Here is a 22,706-nt window from a genome sequence, read left to right as displayed (position 1 = left end):
TGATGACGGGCCGCCTTCCACCTGTCCAAGTCCCCCACCGGACTCCCGAGGCCCAGGCCTCCCTCGCCGGCCTCGTGTCTAATAAGCACGGGTCTTCCAGCTGCCCTCCCCCCCACCCCGCCGTTCCTCCCTCCGTCTCTCTGCCCTCCCCAGGGGCGCGATCCTCACCATCCACACAATCGACATCACACATGCTCTGAACCCACGCTTCCTGGGACGACCACGACTCCGAATCCAGAACCTTCCTCGTCCAAGCAGCGCCTGCACTGTCCGCACCCGCGCACGCCCAAGCTGTTGGGTGTGACCCTAGCACAGGGGTGGTTGAAATCAGTTCCAGGAGCTAAAGTGAGCTGAGCATTTTTAATGAATTAGCACAGCACTGGAATTGTCAGAAATCATCGCAGCATCCTTAGTAAATTATTAATGATTTATTATTAATAATTTAATATAATATTGTGATATAATAATAAATTATCATTATCACTAATAAGAGTAGTAATAAAAATAAAAATATATAATAAATAAAATAAATAATAAAAACTAATAATAAATTATAATATAATAATATAATAATAAATTATTATTATTACTACTAATAAATTAGTGAACGCCACTTCCTCCAACTTTTCTTCCAGTTGACACACACCCACCCACACACTTGCAGAATCACATGTGAAACGGAGTCCTTGTGGTGGGCTGTTGTTCCCAAGTAATGGGAAAACAATGACCTCAACCACTAGTCTCCAACTGTTCTTGATCTCATACTCCACCTTTTAAAGTTTCCTGAAAACTGCACTTACAATACATGTACATTTATAAACATATCAGCTATATTCACGTATTTATTACTACCTATGACATGCCTCATAAACATACCCAGAAATAGTAATAAAAGATTCTATGGAAAAATAAATAGAAACGTTACTTCTAATAGCTTCTGCCTGTGTCCACTGTGGTCCCGGGGCATGCAGGACCTGCCCATTGGACAGTAGATGACACGTCCCTCCACTCCGTCAGCTCTCAGAATCCCTTCTGTTCTCCACTATCCCAAAACCCAGTGCTTAGAAGACAGGATTCCTGCCACAAGTCCCTCAAAATCTGCTGAGGCAACTGATGCCCAAAATGTAAATATGGGCTCCCAGGTGGCTCAGCCAGTTAGGCCTCCAACTCCTGATTTCAGCTCAGGTCACGATCTCAGGGTCGGGAGATGGAGCTTACTTAAGACTGTCTCTCTCCCTCTGCCCTGCCCCCGCTTATGCAAGCATGTGCGTATTCCCTCTCTCTAAAACAAAGCAAAACAAAAAAAAAATGTAAACCTAACAAGCTGAAGGTGCTGGAACACAAGGTGAGCAAACTGTGGTGGCATTATAGAGACGAGCACCCAGTCTCCCTGGGAGAGGCAAGATGGTGCTGTGTGAGCTGGTGGGTGAGGCCCGGCTCAGAGGAGGGACACCCCTCTAGACAAAAGGAGCCAACATACACGGCTCTACCTGCCCTTCACAATCACCGGGAACTGGTTTACAATTCCCTGAACTCCTCTTCCCAGAGACCAGGTTGGTAGACCTGGGGCAGGGAGGGCCCAGCTTGTGTAACAAGAGGGAGCAAGGCAGGGAAGGGCCTTCTGTGGTGTCACAGCCTCAGGTTAAAGGGGATTTAAAAAACCCAAGATTCTCAGGGCATGGAAATAGTGTGAGTATAAGAAGCAGCAAATCACTCTTGCAGAGCTTTTTTTTTTTTTTAAACATTCGTAAATTCAGCACCACTGATACTCAAGTGTAAAAAGGCTTCCCAGCCTAAAATGCTGTTCAGCTAGATACCATTCATGGAAAATGCTTGTTGTTTTTCCCTCTACCAACCACACCTCCTCCTTCATCCTTTTGGGAACCCTCTTCACATCTTCTGAGGGTCTCACCCTGGTTCCAGGAGGGTGGCTGTAACCCAAGCCTAAGTTAATCCTCTGACATTGCAATCTTCAAGCTACAGTGATTGATTTTTGGAGGTAAAAATCCACAGAAAATCAAAACTAAGAGGAACAAGGAGACTTTGCTGCAACTGCTGATGGAAAGACACATGCTCCTTTCCTCCCCATTTCCACCCAGAACAAAGGGCGACTCGGGCTGCAGCAGCTGTCTTACCACTGTGGGATGGAGGAGAGTCCTTTCTGAGAAAGAACTCACACAGAAGAAGTAAAGCTAATAACTGGAAAGATAAGCTCGGATGTAGTAACAATGAGAGCCTTGGAACCCAGTCCACGTTTTCCATTATATAAGCAAAGACCTTCTCACTTTTGTTTAGGACAGTTAGAATAGTACTTTTTATTATTAGAAGCTGCAAGGATCCAGATGATACATCTCCCATTTCCTAGACACACGGTAAGGTGATTGAAGGCTCTTAACTCCTCAAACTTCTATTCACAGGAGAGCCACTCAGTCAATTTGTATTGACTAAGTGAACAGACAGTTCTTTTCCAAACCATGAAAACACAAGTTATGACAGAACATTTTATTTTTCCAAAGAGAAATTTTGGACACCACTGCTAGACATTCTACATGATCATGTGTCAAAATAAAGCCACATTCTCAAACATCTAAGAGAGGAATTATAAAACATAAATGGGCAAAATTTATTTGATCTGTATAACATTATATGCATGATAAACTATGGTTATAAGATTTTCCCCTTATCCTTAAGAATCTGACTCTATAATTCTCTAAGAAGATTCTCTGCCAAACTCCAAATATAAAACTAAAATGAAGGGATCACTATAATTGAGTTAAGCTCAATTAAACATGCTTCCACTCAACAGAAAGTCAGTTAACAGGAGCAGCATACCACTGTGTACCAAGCCCTAGATTCATGGATCAGATGTGAAATGCCTTATATGCTATGATAAAACCGGGCTTGATAACAAGAGAAGAAAAGTGATTTATACCAAATTGTTCCAGGCATTTTGTAGAAAGGAATTCTGCCTATCTGCAGGATAGCCTCCAAGATCCTTTCCAACCTCAATTCTAATTACTATTTAAAATGTTTCTACCTTTTTTTGTTAAGTTTTACAAAACTGGGAAAAATTATAAAAAGATTAAAAGTCAGAAACTCCTGAGCTTGTCTGGGGTGAACATACTGCATTTGGATTCTTTGGTTGCAATTGACAGAGCCCAATTTAGAAAAGTTTGGGCAAAGAGGGCGGTCCATCAGCTCATAGTAGGCACATTTTCCTTGCAAAGGTGAGTGGGTGGAACCAGGGACTCAAATGGCTTGGGGACTCTGTATCCATCTCATTCTCTGCAAGTGGACTTTACTGTCTCAGATGAGCTTAGTCCCAAGGTTGGAAACACAGCTGCCAGATACTCTGGACTTAAATCTTCATAGTTTTGTGGCCAGAAAGAGAAAGACTCCATTTCCAAAAAACTCTTAGTTAAACTATCCCAGTTTAGTTAAGTGTTGGATGATCAACTGGCCAGAATTCCTGAGACTGAGGAGGTTTCCAGAATATTTGGGACTTCAAATTTTGAAATGGGAGAAATCCAAATAAACCAAAACTGCTTGTAACCCTAGTTAAATGCTACCCCCAGACCAATTATTATAGCTAAAAGGTAAGTTACAAAAACTTCGACTCAAGTCAAGCGCTTACCCTTTAATCAATCACTATTGGAGTTGACATCCATATGGACCTCATGGTGGGATGAGGGGAACACAATGGTTCCATCAGTCAGGGGTGACTTGAGGCTCCTGGGTGGCTCAGTGAGTTAAGTGTCTGTCTGTGGCTCAGGTCATGATCCTAGGGTCCTGGGATCAAGCCTCACATCAGACTCTCTGCTCAGCAAGGAGTCTGCTACTCCCTCTCCTTCTGCACCCCATCTCCCCCTGACTCATTCTCGCTCACATGCACACTCTCTCTCTCAAATAAATAAATAAAATCTTAAAGAGAGAGAGAGAGAGAAAGGGGTGGGCTGTTTTCTGACCACAGTGCTATGAAACCAGAAGTCAACCACTAGAAAGAATCTGCAAAGACCACAAACACATGTTGGTTAAATAACATTATACTAAACAATTAATGGGTCAACCAGGAAATAAAAGAAGAAATTTGAAAAATACATGGAAACAAATTAAATGAAAATACAACAGTCCAAGACCTTTGGGATGTGTCATAAGTGGCCCTAAGATGGAAGTATACAACAAAACAGACCTGCCTCAAGAAGAAAGAAAAATCTCCTGTTTTGTTAATATGGCCAAAATTAACAAAACAGGAAACAACATATGTTGGCGAGGATGTGGAGAAAGGGGAACCCTCTTACACTGTTGGTGGGAATGCAAGTTGGTGCAGCCACTTTGGAGAACAGTGTGGAGATTCCTCAAGAAATTAAAGATAGAGCTTCCCTAAGACCCTGCCATTGCACTACTGGGTATTTACCCCAAAGATACAGATGTCATGAAAATAAGGGCCATATGTACCCCAATGTTTATAGCAGCAATGGCCACGGTTGCCAAACTGTGGAAATAACCAAGATGCCCTTCAACGGACAAATGGATAAGGAAGATGTGGTCCATATACACTATGGAGTATGATGCCTCCATCAGAAAGGATGAATATCCAACTTTTGTAGCAACATGGACGGGACTGGAAGAGATTATGCTGAGTGAAGTAAGTCAAGCAGAGAGAGTCAACTATCATATGGTTTCACTTATTTGTGGAGCATAACAAATATCATGGAGGACAAGGGGTGTTAGAGAGGAGAAAGGAGTTGGGGGAAATTGGAAGGGGAGGTGAACCATGAGAGACTATGGACTCTGAAAAACAATCTGAGGGGTTTGAAGTGGCGGGGGTGGGGGGAGGTCGGGGTACCAGTTGGTGGGTATTATAGAGGGCACGGATTGCATGGAGCACTGGGTGTGGTGAAAAAATAATGAATACTGTTTTTCTGAAAATAAATAAATTAATTTAATTTAAAAAAAAAAAGAAGAAGAAAGAAAAATCTCAAGTAAACAACCTAACCTTACACCTAAAGGAACTAGAGAAAGAACAGCCAATGAATCCAAAGGCCAGCAGAAGGAAGGCTATAAAAATATTAGAGCATAAATAAGTAATACAAAAACTAAACAAACAAACAAACAAAAACAATAGACTGGATCAGTAAAACCAGGACCTGGTTCGCTAAAAAAAAATTAATAAAATAGGTAAGTATCTAGCCAGACCTTTCAAAAAGAGAAGAGAAAGGACCCAAATAAATAAAATCACAAATGAGAAGAGAAATAGCAACCGAAACCACAGAAATACAAACAATTACAAGAGAATACTGTGAAAAATTACATGGCAACAAACTGGACAACCTCGAAAAAATGGATAAATTCCTAGAAACATATAAATTACCAAAAGTGAAAAAGGAAGAAATAGAAAATTTGAACAAACCAATAACTGGCAAAGAAATTGAATTAGTCATCAAAAAGCTCCCAACAAAAAAAAGTCCAGGACCCAATGGCTTCACAGGCAATTCTACCAAACATTTAAAGAAGAACTAATACCTATTCTTCTCAAACTGTTCCAAAAAGATTGAAAAGGAAGGAAACTTCTAAATTTATTCTATAAGGCGAGCATTACCCTGATTCTCCAAACAGAGAAAGACACCACCAAAAAAGAGAGAGAGAGAACTACAGGCTAATAACCCTAATGAACAGAGATGCAAAAATACTCAACTAAACATTAGCAAACTGAATCTAACAATACATAAAATCACTCACTCACCCCAATCAAGTGGGATTTACTCCTGCATTGCAAAAGTGGTTCAATATTCACAAGTCAATCAGCATGATATGTCACATTAATAAAAGTTTAAGAACCATATGATCATTTCAGTAGATGCAGAAAAAGCATTTGACAAAGTACAACATCCATTCATTTAAAAAAAAAAAAAAAACCTCAAAGGAGTAGGTCTAGAGGGAACATACCTCAACACAATTAATGCCATATATGAAAAAAAACCCAGCTAATATCATCCTAAACGAGGAGAATCTGAGAGCTTTTCCTCCATGGTCAAGAACAAGGCAGGGATATCCACTCTCGCCACTTTCATTCTACATAGTACTGGAAGTCCTAGCCTCAGCAATCAGACAACAAAAAGAAAACAAATGGCATCCGAATCATCAGGGAAGAAGTAAAACATTTACTACTTGCAGACAACATGATGCTCTATATAGAAAACCCAAAGAATCCACCAAAAAACTCCTAGAACTGATACACAAATTCAGTAAAGTCATAGGATATAAAATCAAGGTACAGAAATCTGTTGCATTTTTACACACCAATAATGAAGCAGCAGAAAAAGAAATTAAGGAATCAATCCCACTTACAATTGCACCAAAAGTAATAAGATACCCAGGAATCAACCTAACCAAAGAGGTGAAAGACCTGCACTCTGAAAACTGGAAAACGCTGCTGAAAGAAATTGAAAATGACACAAAGAAATAGAAAGACATTCCATGCCAATGGATTGCAAGGACAAATATTGTTAAAATGTCTATGCTACCCAATCTACACATTTACTGCAATTCCTATGAAAACACTGACAGCATTTTTCACAGAGCTGGAACAAACAATCCTAAAATCTGTATGGAACCACAAAAGACCCCAAATAGCCAAAGAAAACTTGAAAAAGCAAAGCAAAGCTGGAGGCATCAAAATTCCAGACTTCAAGTTATATCCCAAAGCAGTAGTCATCCAAACAGTAAGATGCTGGCACAAAAACAGATACATAGATCCACAGAACATAACACAACATCCAGAAATGAACCATAACTCTATAGCCAATGAATGTTTGACAACGGAGGAGAGAATACACAACAGGAAAAAGACGGTCTCTTCAACAAATGGTGCTGGGAAAACTGGACACAACCTGCAGGAGAATGAAAGTGGACCATTTCCTTACACCACACACAAAAATACACTTGAAATGGATTAAAGACCTAAATGTGAGACCTAAAAGTCCTTGAAGAAAGCACAGGAAGTAATTTCTCTGACATCAGCCATAGCAACTTCTTTCTAGATAGGTCTCCTGAGGCAAAGGAAACAAAAGCAAAAATAAAACTAATGGCACTATGACAAAATGAAAAGCTTCTGCACAGGAAAGGAAACAATCAACAAAACTAAAAGGCAGCCTACAGAATAAGAGAAGATATTTGCAAATGACATATCTGATAAAAGGTTAGTATCCGAAATCTGTAAAGAACTTATCAGGGGCACCTGGGTGGCTCAGTCATTAAGCTCTGCCTTTAGCTCAGGTCATGATCCCGGAGTCCTGGGATGGAGCCCACATCAGGCTCTCTGCTCTGAGGGAAACCTGCTTCTCCCTCTCCCACTCTCTGAGCTTATGTTCCCTCTCTCACAGTCTCTCTCTCTGTCTCTGTCAAATAAATAAAATTCTTTAAAAAAAAAAAAAAAGAAGAACTTATCAAACACAACACCTAAAAAATGAATAAGCAAATTTAAAAATGGGCAGAAGACATGAATAGACATTTTTCCAAAGAAGACATCCAGCTAGGCAACAGACACATGAAAAGATGCTCATTGTCACGGATCATCACAGAAATGCAAATCAAAACCAGAATGCGCTATCACCTCATGCCTGTAAAAATGGCTAAAATCGACAACACAAGAAACGACAGGTGCTGGCAAGGATGCAGAGAAAGGGGAACCCTCTCACATCGTTGATGGGAATGCAAACTGGTTCAGCCACTGTGGAAAACAGTATGGAGCTTCCTCCAAAAGTCAAAAAGACATCTGCCTTATGATCCAGCAACTGCCCTATTTACCCAAAGACTATGAGAACACTAATTCAAAGAGATACATGCACGCTGGCATTTATAGCAGCATTACCTACAATAGCCAAATTACAGAAAGAGCCCAAACATCCATCAACTGATTAATGGATAAAGAATACCATTCCAGTGTGTGTGGTGTGTGTGTGTGTGTGTGCATACATTCTACTGTACGCATGTGTCACACACACACACACACACACACACACACACACACAAAATGGGATATTACTCAGCCATAAAAACAGAATGAAATCTTGCCAGTTGCAACAACATGGAGGGAGCTGGAGTGGATTATGCTGAGCAAAATAAGTCAGAGAACAACAAACACCACATGATTTCACTCATATGCAGAAGTCAACAAACAAAACAAACTAGCAAAGGGGAAAAAGGAGAGAGACAGACCAAGAAACAGACTCTTAACTCTAGAGAACACACTGATGGGTACCGGGTGGCGGGGTGGGGAGGGTGAGACAGGTGATGGGGACGAAGGGGTGCACCTGTCCTGACGAGCACCGGGTGTTGTACGGAAGTGCTGAATCACGATATTGTACACCTGAAACTAACATGACACTGTACGTTAACTAGGTGAAGTTTAAATAAAAACGTAAAAAAAGGAGTGGCTTAGAAATGACTCTAAAAGATTACTGTCACCCAGGCAGCTGCCCCCGTCTGTTTAGATCACGCATTCCCAATAATTTGGTGATTCCTGAAACCATTCCAATCAAACTTATCTTGGAATTTTAATTCTCTAAACTCATTAAAATGAATCTTACCCCATCATTGCTCCCAAGTGATAAATTCCACCTTGGGGAACAGAAATAGTTAATATACACCTTCAACCACCTCCCCATCCAAGAAATCTAATTCATTTCTTATAAACTATCACACTAAGTACTACATTAATCACTTGTCACGTCTTCAAAACTACCACGCTCTGTCAAAACACATCCTAGGGTTTGATGCAAAACAGTGTGAAGCATTTATAACAATGTAATGTATGCATGCTGTCAAATTGCGTATTTCACCTTGTAGCAATTTCTTTTCTTGGGAACTTAGTTTCCCCTCCACGTGCTTTAGAATTGCTTGAATTCTTTTGCTCATTCTTTCAGGAAACGGAATTAATATTTAAAAGCAGCAACAGTGTAATTTCAAGAATGTCTCTGTAATAACCAGAGTTCCCATAACATAAATTATCCGATCCTTTTAGTAGTCTTATTTCCTTTACCAAGTCATACAATCAAGACAAGCTGGAGGAAAAGGGTTTGAATTATATTCCATCTCCCAGGAAGACTTAGGTTTGTTGAACCAAGACGCAAAGTCAACAAATTCAGATGCACAGACGTTTCTAGGTTGCCTTGAGTAGCCTGTGCTTTTAGGAAAAGATTCAGTTACCATGTGTACAAAATAGCAGTGTAAAGAAACACTCTGGGTTATGAAGACGGAAATTAAAGATTCTCACTCCTGTCCAAACTGTCTCACTCTCAAAATTTCTGCTCGCGTCCAGCTAGACAGACTACCTGAGATTTGCATCTAGAAGATTGTCATTCCAGGACCATGCATGGCTTCCAGGGACCTCCTGACCTCTCTAGAACAAAGGATCTCTCTTTTCCTTTTTTTTTTTTTTTAATTAGTTTCAGAGATGGAGTTTAGTGATTTCTTAGTTGTATAGAACCCCCAGTGCTCCTCACATCAGGTGCCCTCCTTAATGCCCATCAGCCCGTTTTCCCATCCCTCTGCCCCCTTCCCCTCCAGCAACCCTCAGGTTGTTTCCTATAGACACAGTCTGTCTCCCTCTCTGATTCTATCTTACTTTATTTTTCTCTCCCTTCCCCCACGATCCTCCGTTTTATTTCTTAAATTCCATATACAAGTATTACTCAGCCATCAAAAAAATTTAAATCTTACCATTTGCAACAACATGGACAGAACTAGAGGGTATTATGCTAAGTGAAATAAGTCGATCAAGACAAACTATCGTATGGGTTTCACACTTTTCTCCTTGATTCAGCTCATTCAAGTTTGATATTTCTCCAACGGATATTTCACGGAAGCATAAGGACAAATAGAGCAGTAGAAAACACAAAAGCACAGACCCACATACATTTACAGAGCAAAGGTGCTTTCTTCTGAGGTTACTGATACAATACAGGTCTCACTCCTTCCGGTCCTCAGCGCTACATGACTTGGAGGGTGAACAAAGCACGGGCACCCTAGTAGAAGACCCCAGTTCCACGGGGTCTCTCGCCCCCTCTCACCTCACTCCCGGCACCTTGGCAGAGTCCTACAAATTAGGTAGAGAGATTAGAAAATTATTAGATTAGAAGAGAGATTGGGGGGAAGTACATGCTGGGGAACAGACAGAAAGGCTTGGAAGGAAGTAGGAAGTAGAGAGTCCTGGAAAGGAAAGAAAGGGGAGAAAACAGGTGGCACTTGGCATAAAGGAGGGTGAGCACCCTGCAGGGGACAAGGAAGGAGCCCCCACGGCTGTGCAGAGGCAGGGACCCATCGTGTCCAAAGAGGGGAAGATCCTGTCTCCTCTAGCAGGTCCAGCTGCCTTACACATGACCTTGGCCCCCAGTTCACAACCTGCTGAAGGACACCCAGAGACATGAAATACAGTATCTAATTTTTTTTCCTTTTTTTATTGGGTTTTTTTTTCATTATTTTTATTTAAATTCAGTTAGCCAACATATAATACATCATTAGTTTTTGATGTAACGTTCAATGATTCATTAGTTGCATAGAACCACCCGTGCTCATCACATCACATGCCTTTTTTTTTTAATTTTTTATTTTTTATAAACATATATTTTTATCCCCAGGGGTACAGGTCTGTGAATCGCCAGGTTTACACACTTCACAGCACTTACCACGACAACGTGGATGGAACTAGAGCGTATCATGCTTAGCGAAATAAGTCAAGCGGAGAAAGACAACTATCATATGATCTCCCTGGTATGAGGAAGTGGTCACATGCCCTTTTTTAAAGATTTTATTTGTTTATTTGACAGAGAGAGAGACAGCGAGAGAGGGAACACATGCAGGGGGAGTGGGAGAGGGAGAAGCAGGCTTCCTGCCAAGCAGGGAGCCCTATGTGGGGCTCGATCCCAGGACCCTGGGATCATGACCTGAGCTGAAGGCAGACGCTTAATAACTGAGCCACCCAGGTGCCCCTCACGTGCCCTTCTTAATGGCCATCCCCCCAGCTACGCCACCCCCCCCCCCAACCTCCCTTTCCACAACCCTCGGTTTTTTTTTTTTTTTTTTTTTTTGAGGGGACTAATTTTTTTGGACCCTTGCAACTGAAAGCAACCTGAGACAAACAAACCTAAACACAGAGAAAGGATTGATCTCCAGTGAGTCTTCGACGTAGCCCTTTGAAGCCCCTTCCTTAATGGTTTAATTTTAAGGGCAAAAAAGTGACATATTCAAGGTAAGCTTCACTTAGTATCTTTATACTGTGTGAACACAGATTTTCCATTATCTGAAAGCTGCTCACTTTGTACCCGATGAGCAAGTAACAAGACGCTGGACGGCTGCAGGCTGACGAACCGCCATCCAAAAGCCAACCACAGCTCACGCCCTGTTACCTGTATGTGTTAGCTTAAATGGGAAAAAAACAATTCCTTTGCAGGGGTGATCGAGTTAAGGACGTTGAGATGGGGAAATGGGCCTGGTTGGTCCAGGCAGGCCCTCCATGCAATCACCGTGTCCTTACAAAGGTAGCAGAATGGTGCTTTTGTTTCGACGAAATGTAAAATATACTTTCCAGTTTCGAGGCTTGACATGGCCTCGAAGCCCCCACTGTGCACAGCGATGACAGCTGCAGCAACAGCAACAAAAAACGCGAGAGCCCACGGAAACACCGAGCGGCAGCGAAAATAGGTAAGTCCGCAGTAATAAAAAAGAGAGAGCTCAAGCAAAATTTCTTTGTCATGATCTGCTGTGACTTACTTTGAAAACCAGCAATTAAAATGGAAGAATTAAGCCTTTATCCGGCCTTTCCAGGAAAAAATGGTTTTTTTCAAGAAATCAATGATCTGGTTGATGGAGGAAAGTTCTGCTTTACAGAAGAGTGCCGGAGAACACTGAGAGGGAATTGGGAAACCAGCGTTCTGCAAAAATTGAGGAAGCCATTGGCCCAGGCGAGGAAGTTCAGATGATGTTAAAATTGGTGTAAACCGGATATTTCTAGCACACCAAGATAGCACTACACGGATAATTTGTGAACATCAAGGAGAAAAGTCAATTATTTGACTGGGCAAATCAAGCTGTGACCATTGGTGGCCAAGCTCACTAATGGTGTCATCAGACAGACACCGGTCACCGTGAAGTGCATGATGTCACCTATGACGGTTTCTAGTAACGAGTGAGGACTCCTAGACACCTAGTTCTGGTTCATAAACAAGAGTGGGAGAGAGGATCGGCTTCCATGACACCATGAGAGACACATGCAACAAACCCAGAAGGTGGGCATCTTGCAGGAAAGCCGGCCAGACCCGCGCCACGGTCACGGGCATGAGAACAAAGAGGAAGCTGTCCCTGAGAGAAGGAGCCACAGCGATCTCGGAGCACAGTCCTGGGCTGGGACACACCAGCCGAAATGGACATTTAAGGGCGCTCAGAGGAACCCTGAGGGGAGGCGGAGGCGAAAGTAAATGGAGAGACGTGAAAAGGCGGCAGCTGCCAACGGCACACAACCAGCTTCCTTCTCAGCACGGCGGGACGGCCCGTGACTTTGCTTCAGGATTCAAGAGCACGCACAGATGTCCACGGTCTACGCACCGAACGAGATACCCCAGGGTACTGACAGTGTTCATCTCTGAATGATAGGAGTGATGTGTTTTTACCTTCATATTTATCTGTATTTTCTAACTTCCTAGCATGTTCGTTTACTGTATTTGCAATAATAAAAACTGTATTTTAAAGAACAAGTAGAATCCATTTAGGACTTACTTCAGCCGGTATAAGAAACCCTGGTTGGGGCGCCTGGGTGGCTCAGTGGGTTGAGCCTCTGCTTTCGGCTCAGGTCATGATCCCAGGGTCCTGGGATCGAGCCCCACATCAGGCTCTCTGCTCTGTGGGAAGCCTGCTTCCTCTTCTCTCTCCCTGCCTGACTCTCTTGCCTACTTGTGATTTCTGTCAAATAAATAAATAAAATCTTAAAAAAAAAAAAAAAAAGAGAGAGAGAGAGACCCTGGCTGACTCCCACCAACACAATTAAAACTGCTGAATAAGCACAAACACATCTCCCCCCCCTCCCCGATTTTATTTATTTATTTATTTGACACACAGATATCACAAGTAGGCAGAGAGACAGGCAAAGAGAGAGGGGGAAGCAGGCTCCCTGCTGAGCAGACAGCCCAATGCGGGACTCAATCCCAGAACCCTGAAATCATGACCTGAGCCAAAGGCAGAGGCTTTAACCCACTGAGCCACCCAGGCACCCCACAAACACATCTTTTAAGTGTACTCAGAAATAGCATAAAAGTTAAACTTTCCCGGTGGGGGGGGGGGGGCGCGGGGAGGAAAAGAGGGAACCAGAGAAGCCAGAGAATTAATCTCAACGTGCATGTTAAAATGTCAAAGGTCAATGCTGAACGAATTGGAAGAGTATGGAACTTGCAGACTAGTGGCAAGGAATGGGATGAAGGGGAGAGACTGAAACAAGTTAGAAACAAATAATAAGAACCAAAGCATATGGTAGATATGAGCCCAGATACATAGTAGGACAATAATGTCAACGGACGAAGTGCTTCAGTTTAAAGGCAAAGATGGTCAAATATATATATTTTTTAATGTTTTACTTTTTATTTTTATATAAAATAGCCTAATCAAGTCTGTAATATAATTAAGCTATAACAGACTTGAAAACTGTATTCAATAAGATTAAACTACCTATAAAGAATATTGCACCCAGAAAATAGGAGACACAAATTCTTCTCAAGCATACATGAAAAGATTTACAAAAATCAACAATATATTGGGTTGTAAACTTGTGAGAGCTTGAGGACACCTTAAAGGAGTTGGAATAGGCAGACCTCTATGCCATCATTAGAAATCAAAAGCAGAGATCAGAAAAAGTATATTTTGCATAACTATCAAGGTCAGACTACAGTGGATTTGGTTACAGCAAAAAACGTGGGGCCGGCAGGAAGAGGACTGCTCTCTCTCGCGTTCTCACAGAGGACGGGAGGGAACGACCACCAGTTGTCCAAGGACAAAATTAGCGTTTGAATCTGTACATAAGGGGTTCACTTGGACCTCATGTGATCTTTTCTTCTATGGAATGTGGGAAATCATTTGTTCCTAAGCAATTCACAGTGTTTTCTGATTCAGCCCTTGTGCTTTTCCAAGCCAAAACGTTCCTTCCCACGGTCCGGCACGATAAAGTACTCAGGACAGCTGGATTTTAAAAACACCCTTGTGAGTTGGGTCTTTGTTAGAAGCAGCAGAGAAAGTCACTAAATTTAGGTCTTCTTTCATATTTTACGTACTCAGAATTGAGCTCCAAGTACTAGCAGCAGAAAATGCACATTAAGGACATGGACATATCAGGTCAGGTAGCCTGTAACCCACTCTCAAAAGAGCCAAACCACAGTCGTTACTTACTGACAAAGGCTACAGAGCTGCTATGAGGTAACGTTGTGTTTGGTGTGATCTGTAGTTCCCTCTGCGTTTATTTGGAAGATATTCCAAAGTTTAGAGAACACGGATGTGAATTTCATGAACACCAGGGGGAAAGTTCCAAAATGTCGTTGAATGCAAAAGCGCTCTTGGGAGCCCTTGACCAACCCAGTGGTCAGCACTGCTCTCGGGCTGTAACTTGAACCCGGAGTCATCACCCTAGACACAGTCAGGGTTTTAGGTCTGTTTTTATTGATTTGTACCAACACAACAGCTCTTGCAAACTGGGAGAGCTCATCCACCTTGTTCTGTCTGCCAGTGAAAACAGATCCGAATTCCGAGCAACTGCTCAGTGACCTATGGTAGAATATTGCAGAAAAGGAAGATTCACACCAAAGAAGTGGCAACAGGATTATAGTGAAGGAATGGAAGGGGACGGCGGGTTCTAAAGCGATTTCGGGAGTAACTGTGTACACGTGGCCCACCACGGGATAATGAAGACTCTGAAAGACCTTCCGTTTCTGGTCTTCTCTGAGCTGCTTAGCTCACACGTGAGAGCAGCTACGGCGTGGGCTCAGGGAACTAACTCCCTTCCAGGCTGTTCCACACCGTGGTACGCGGACAATGGCTGTGCTTTTTTGGCGCAGCTGCCCACCTAGACCCGCCTGCACGTGCCTCCAGCCCCAGCCCTGCCCTGCACGCGCCCCAGGCCACAGGAGAGCCGTATGGAAGCCAGGCACTGAGGAGCTTGACCCGAGGGCCCCAAATGAGCACCGGTTCGTGAGCTCCTCAAACTCAACGTCCAAGGCCTAGTTCCTCATCCTCCTTGCCAAGATCTGCTGCTCCTACAGATTTTCCACCGCAAAGTGCAACTGCATTCTTCCCATTGACCAAACCGGAAGCCTTGGACTGAAACGTGACTCATCTCACTTCCTCCCATCCTGCTATAGACTGAATTGTCCCCACCCAAAAGAAAGATATGTTCAAGTCCCAACCCCCAGCCCCTCAGAGTGCGATCTCATTTAGAAAATGGATCGTTGCAGGGCGCCTGGGTGGCTCAGTGGGTTAAGCCACTGCCTTCGGCTCAGGTCATGATCTCAGGGTCCTGGGATCGAGTCCCGCATCGGGCTCTCTGCTCGGCAGGGAGCCTGCTTCCTCCTCTCTCTCTCTCTCTGCCTGCCTCTCTGCCTACTTGTGATCTCTCTCTGTCAAATAAATAAATAAATAAATCTTAAAAATAGAAAATGGATCGTTGCAGACATGATTAGCGAAGTTTGATGCTGTAGGACTGGCGGAAGGTAGGTAGGTTTCTAATCCCACACGGCTGGTGTCCTCATTAAAGGGAAATTCGGACACAGAGAGAGCCGGGTGAAGACGAAGGCAGAGTTCGGGATGATGCCTTGGCCAAGGATCACCGAACAGTGACAACAAAACCCATGAAGCTAGGAACGAGGCAGGGAACGGATTCTCCTTCACAGCCCTCATTAGGAACCAACCCTGCTGACACTTTGATCTTGGACTTCTAGACTCCAGAATGGTGAGACGATACATTTATGCTGTTTAAGCAATTTCGTTTGAGGTCCTTTGTTACGTCCATCCTAGCAAGCTAATCCACACACCTCATTCCACCCAGCAGCAAAACCTCTGAGCCCTACCCAGCAGTCTGACCGTGCCCCGCACACACACACACACTGTCCCATCCTGCTCCCAGTCTCCACCATCCTTTGCTTGGATCAGTGCAGTAGCCTCCTACCCGGTCTTCCTGTTTCCACCCTAAACCCTTGCCTCCCAACAAGCTATTCCCAGCACAGTAATCCAAGGCTTCTCTTTAAAAATCAAGTGAAGTCACATCGCTCTTTTGCTCACCCTCCACTGATGTCCCATCTCACACAGAGCAAAGGCCAGAGGCCATCCAATGGCCAAAAAGGCCTCGCGTGGTCTGGTTCCCTGGTACCACTCTGACCTCACAGCCTTCTACTCTCACTGCTCACTCGCTAGTCTTCTTTGGCTGTCTCTTGCATGTGCCGCACTCAGAGGCTGGACAACTGTCCGTCCATCTACCTGGAACATTCTTCCCCCAGTATCCACCCGGCCACTCCCTCGTCTCCCTCAGGTCCCGTCTTCTCATGGAGGCCTTCCCTGACCACCTCACCGCCGGGACTCTGTCCTCCTCACTCCGGCGCCCAGCCCCAGCCTTCTGCATAGCACGCACCCCTCTCCCCCACGTCTACACATTCGGGGGGGGGGGGTGATGGAAATGGAGGGGGTTATCCCCTCCATTCGCTGCTGCACCCACGGCACTTAGAACAGGGCTTAGAACCCGGCAATCCCTCACCTGCATTTACTGGATGGTTAAAGGAGTAAATGCTTCTCCACCGTGACCTCCGGTCAGACCCAAGGAAACCACTCTCCATCCGCGCGGTGACACCAGCACTGAGTCTGACCCTAGTGCGCGGGGGCCGCCTGGGAAACGGAGCGCCCAGGTCTGGCCGGGGAAGAGAACGATCGCCCGGACCACCCTAGTCTGCGAAAGGCCAGGGAAGGGCGGTTTAACAGGAAACAGTGAAGAGCTGCGTGAGATGACGGATAAGACCATAAGGGGAAAGGGATCGTCTGTGAAACTCTGCGGCACGGGAAGAGAGCACTCGAATCCGAGAACGGCTGCTCGCACACAAGGGTGGGTCTGCACAGTGTGGGGTTCAGAGACGCCAGGTCCATACCACATATTTGAAACCAGTATATTAAAAAAAAAATCTACAGTTGTGACGCCTGGATAGCTCAGTCAGTTAAGCATCTGCCTTCAGCTCAGGTCATGATCCCCGGGTCCTGGGATAAGAGATCCCGCAGTGGGCTCCGTGTTCCACAGGGAGCCTCCTTCTCAATCTGCCTCCTGCTCCCCCTGCTCTCGCTCTCTCTCTCTCTCTGACAAATAAATAAATAAAATCCTTAAAAGTTTTTATAAAAGAGCTACGGCAATATTGGTATAACTTCCGAAAGAAGTTCAGTGTCTTTATCAACCATATTATCGTTTCATTGTATTAAGGGGAGAGCTCGAACAAAAGAAACACATTCATGGGCAATTCAAAAAAGAAACCGCAAAAAGCAATAAACACGAAAAAAAAAATGTGTCTCACCTCACAAGTCATCAAAGAAACACACATTAGAACAATAACAAAACAATTTTCCTATACACTGGGTAGGATTACTTAAATGATAATATCCAATGAATTTCAGAACAAGCATGGTGGGAGTATAAAATTCGCATAAGCTTTCAAAGGAAAATTTGGCACTATGTATCCAAAGGTTTTTAAAATTCATATTCTATTATTCAATGACAATGTTTATACTTTACTCCAGCTCACCCAGGAAGGCTTTTTGTACATAAAAGATCGTTGCTCCCGGTGGGTGCCGGAGCTGGGCTGGGAACTCCGGCCTGTCTGCTCCAGAGCTCAGGGACCTACCCGGGTCTCCACCGGCCACACACGCAGGGAAGCGGACGTGCAGGACTAGAAACAGACTTGCCATGCAGAACTCTCCGTCTAGCAGCAGATGGGGGTGCAAAAACGCTTTCCCTGTAAGTGGTGAAATCTGTGCCTTGACCCACAGAACACCTGACCCCAGATAATTCCCAGCCACGTGAGTTCGCTGAGCATTTAAAACCCAAGCCCAGAAGGACTTCCAACTGCAGGAGCACATTACCAATTCACATCACAATGATGTACTTAGGAAGGTTATCTTAACAAGAAATTTCCTGACACTCACATGAATAAATGCATGTACACATCTGAATAGATTTCAGGATGCCTGCACTAGAACTCTGCTAAAAAGCGCTTGCACGGGAGATACAAAACCCCAATTACTTTGCAGTCTCAAGCTTAAGCAATTTAGCATTATTTTGAAAGCCCTTGTCATCAAAGCAAACAAAAAACAAGCCAGGCTTTGTGAGGCTCAGCTCCCCGCCCTGCCCCTCAGCCCAGTGCTATGGGATTTTACAAGGTTAGTCGCAAATGTGGACAAGACAGCTCTGATTCGAGCTGTTCTCTCGGAATTAATACGTTTCGAAGTCGAGAGCCCGGCAAGTGGCGGTGCTAATCAAGCAAGTGACAGTATTAATCTCCTTTGGCTCGGCTCAAAATAGGATATGCCACAGGTGACCCCAAGTCCTTCCCTCCCCTTCTCAAGCCATTAGCTGAACATCATATTTCTTTCTGCCGCCAACGCCGGCGCCACCAGCAGCATAATTCCAACAGGGGGAGGGAGCACACGTGACGAACACAGCTTATTAACACCATCTGGGAATTTCCATGCTCACCTGTGGCTGGTTTCAAGGGATTCTCCCAATTTCCCAAAAGTCACGAGAAGACAGCCCACAGCCAATTAGCCTGCACGCGTTTGAGGAGGATGACTGGCTAAGAACATTAGGATTTAAATTTAAATCGTGTGTTACAGTGATGGAAGAGAGGCTTATGCCCAGGTAAGTTTCAGGAAGTGATTTAAATATGATCAAGCCGTCGGGAAAACACAGGTGTCGTCTTCTGTTGCATAGTTCAGCTACGACAAAGAGCTAGGAATGAACGGGAACCGACGTATCTGATCTCTTGAGACCTGGCCAAGCTCTGCCAGGAAGGAAGGGTTGAAAGAAAAAACCCGCTATGATCATGGGAGTCGTTCTCCATAAACAAGGGTGCCCTAGGGATTACCTAGCGATCACAGACCTAAGGTCTATCTACAATCACTTATCAAAATGGAGAGATGTCTCTCAACTCTAATGTCCACCCCTAAAAGCTCTAAGCACCCCTAGATTTAAAGGCCAACAGCCTGGCAATTTCCCTTTTAAAGGTCCTCCGTTATTCCATCCACAGGCCCCTGTGCCCTCCCATCCAGATTTTAAGAATCTTTAGGATTCTTCTCTGCACGTTTGCAGGAATCCAGAGTCATCTCTGAGTAGCTTACAGGAACAGGAACAGAGGTGCAGGATTCCAGCTCTTGTCAAGCACAGACCCGGAATCTTCTCTGCTTAGTTTCCAGACCCGAAATGCATCCTGGTTTCTCTTCTTTCTGGATCAGCCCACGTGCTTCGGGAGGACGCCGAGGCCTCTCGTTCTGAGCTGCAGATTCTGGCGCAAATCTCGGGATCTCTTTTCCCTTTGGACAAGGAAGTTAGGGAAGATATTACCTTGGAAGCCCTTTCCCACACTCCTCCACTGGGCATCAGCAGGCTGACCGGCGACTTAAGACAGTCTCGGAAGTGGGGGCCTTGGGAGGATGGTGAGTTCCAAGGACAGTTAAGACGCAACCTGGAGACGGAACTTGATGGCTGGGAGAAGTGACACCTGCTGTTTTCATGACACACACAGGACAGCGTAATGTCTGCCAGGACTTCTGGGACTGGGGGAGGCATGGGAGCTAGTGACATGAAATCACAGGGGTTGAATATCGAATAGCCCCCCAAAGAGAGTGAGAAGGTCCCATTGAGTAGAAGAAAGAGGGTAGGACTGCCTCCTGTCAGGGTGGAGGCAGCCTTTCTCAGTCTCCCGTGTACATGTATCCGACAAGAAAACCCTAAATACCTAAAGAAACATGAGTGAGTCACTCCTCTTCAAGCCAAAGTGCCTGAGGAGGACATTAATTAAATGATATTTAGATTAATAGTGACGAGTAAAAAGGGTGTCAAAATTAATTTACAACTGAATTATCATTATACAATTATTTGTATATTAGTAACTTAAATACTTTCCCTTTAAAAATTCCATTTCAGGGGCCCCTGCGTGGCTCAGTGGGTTAAAGCCTCTGCCTTCAGCTCAGGTCATGATCCCAGGGTCCGGGGATCAAGTCCCGAATCAGACTCTCTGCTCAGCAGGGAGCCTGCTTCCCTCTCTCTCTCTGACTGCCTCTCTGCCTACTTGTGATCTGTCTCTCTGCCAAATAAATAAATAAAATCTTTAAAAAAATATTTAAAAATAAAAATAAAAATTCCATTTTTTTAAGTTAAATCCAATTAATTAACAGATAGTGAATTATTTCAGAGGGAAAGTTGAGTGATTCATCAGTTGTGTATAACACATCCCATCACATGCGCTTCTTGATGCCTATCCCCCAGTTACCCATCCCCCCCACTTCCCTCCAGAAACCCTCAGCTGGTTTCTTATGATTGAGGGTCTCTTAGGTTCTGCTCCCTCTCTAATTTTGTCTTATTTTATTTTTCCCTCCCTTCCCCTGTGATTCTCTGTCTTCTTTCTTAAATTTCACGTATGAGTGAAATCGTACAATTATCTCTCTCTGATTGACTTATTTCACTTTCTAAGAATGATAATTATACTTTATATATCTTGAGATATATTCCTTTAACATAATGCAATCTAGACACAGAACTAATCTCACTGTTGAGGAGTAACCTTATGTAACGTACACGCATTTCTATGGATTGTCTTTCACTGCAGATATATCTAAAATGGTCCGGTGGAAAAAGGGGAGATAATAGAGTCCAGATGTGTTTTAACAAAGGTAACTGACGTGCAACGAGTGTTGACTGCTTGTGACAACTGCTTTTGAGAGACTGAGTATATAAACAGACCATGGCCCGAGCCTGTGTATAAAAATAGGACTCTGACCCCTAACTCAGTAACCAGCCCAAGAAAGGAGCCCATTCACTGCGTAACCAGCCCAGGAAGCTAGCCTGCTCTTTGGAAGTCAGACTTGTAGGGAGTCAACCACTATCTCTAATAACCAGCAGGAAGCCAAACTATGACTTCTGTAACAACAGGTCCAAAATGGCCAGGACTTGATTAATAACTGGCAGCTTCCTGTATTTTTTTCCCACTTTCAACTTAGGACCAACCAGAACAGCCAAATGCTCACCCCTATCCAACAACACAGAATGCCTTGCCTCCAGGTAGCTCACCTCCTGCTTCCCCGGGCCAAGGACCCAGGGTGCCCCGAGCCATCCCTGTTCTCCCGGTAAACCTTTCCCACTCCTCAGTGGGTTGCCTTGGAGTCTCTGCCCAACACAAGTGGTGGCGGCTGACTACAGCAAATCAGAGGTAAAGAGCCGGGTTTATCCTCATTGAGTTGATCTTGTCTACTTCCATGCTTTTATGGACACCTCCAAAAAGAATTCTTATAAAAACAAGCAAAACAGGGGCGCCTGGGTGGCCCAGTGGGTTAAGCCTCTGCCTTCCGCTCAGATCATGATCTCAGGGTCCTGAGTTTGAGCCCCGCATCGGGCCCTCTGCTCGGTGGGGAGCCGGCTTCCCCCTCTCTCTCTGCCTGCCTCTCCGTCTACTTGTGATCTCTGTCTGTCAAATAAATGAATAAAATCTTTAAAAAAAAAAAAAAGCAAAACAATAAAGCAAAGAAGGTAAAGGTGTGGTGACCATCATTAGCACACGTGGACATCAGAGCCTCCAGCACTGACCTCTGTGCCATCTTGTCTGAAAGGATGACTCGTGTCCAAGTCTGTCCTCCATGTGCATACGTTTAAGAGTCATTTCTGAAAAGTGGTGTTTCCACAGTGTACCCTCTCCTCATCAAAATTTCCAACATGCTTCCAAACAATACGATGAAAAGATTTATTTAAAAAAAAAGTTGGGCCAACCTAGAACCCCCCCACAAGTCATCACAAAAATTAGAAATAGAAAAATGCAGAAGACATCCTTACTCTATCTTCCGAATTTCTTTTTTTTTTTAAGATTTTATTTATTTACTTGACAGAGAGAGAGATCACAAGTAGGCAGAGAGGCAGGCAGAGAGAGGAGGAAGCAGGCTCCCTGCCAAGCAGAGAGCCCGATTCGGGACTCGATCCCAAGATCCTGAGATCAGGACCTGAGCCGAAGGCAGAGGCTTAACCCACTGAGCCACCCAGGCACCCCCGAATTTCTTTTAAAGAGTCTATTAAGAAACATGAAACTAATATTCCAATGAAAGAGGGAAAAGACCAGAGCCAGATGTCAACAACTCCCCATTTCTCACCGAACCTCAAGCACGTCCCTTAAGGCCCCCACTGTGGGGCTTCTTCACGCACTGGCTGCCCCGGGGTGACGACACCCCAGGAAGGGGGAGAAGGACCATGGCAACAGAGAAAAAGCACTAAAATAATGAAAGCAACACAATTTTCCTTTTCCTCCCCAGAATCATCACTCACGGAAGGAATGAGTACATAGAAATCCAGATGCGGAAATTAAGCGAAAAGCCTCGCAAACAGGAAACTGCAAAGGAGGAAGCCCTGCACGAAAATTAGTTACCCAAGGATCGAGGGTCATTAAAAC

General features: G+C 44.2%; 1 protein-coding gene across 2 annotated transcripts in view; it reads right to left on the bottom strand.

Annotated features, from left to right (window-relative positions):
- The window catches only part of ATPSCKMT (ATP synthase c subunit lysine N-methyltransferase), a 237,683-nt gene that overhangs the window by 76,777 nt on the left and 138,200 nt on the right, over positions 1-22,706 (bottom strand). The gene's annotated exons all lie outside the window — the stretch shown is intronic.

The sequence above is a fragment of the Mustela erminea genome, chromosome 3 (assembly GCF_009829155.1).
Source record: "Mustela erminea isolate mMusErm1 chromosome 3, mMusErm1.Pri, whole genome shotgun sequence".
NCBI lineage: Eukaryota > Metazoa > Chordata > Mammalia > Carnivora > Mustelidae > Mustela > Mustela erminea.
This window is presented reverse-complemented; position numbering and strand designations above follow the sequence as displayed.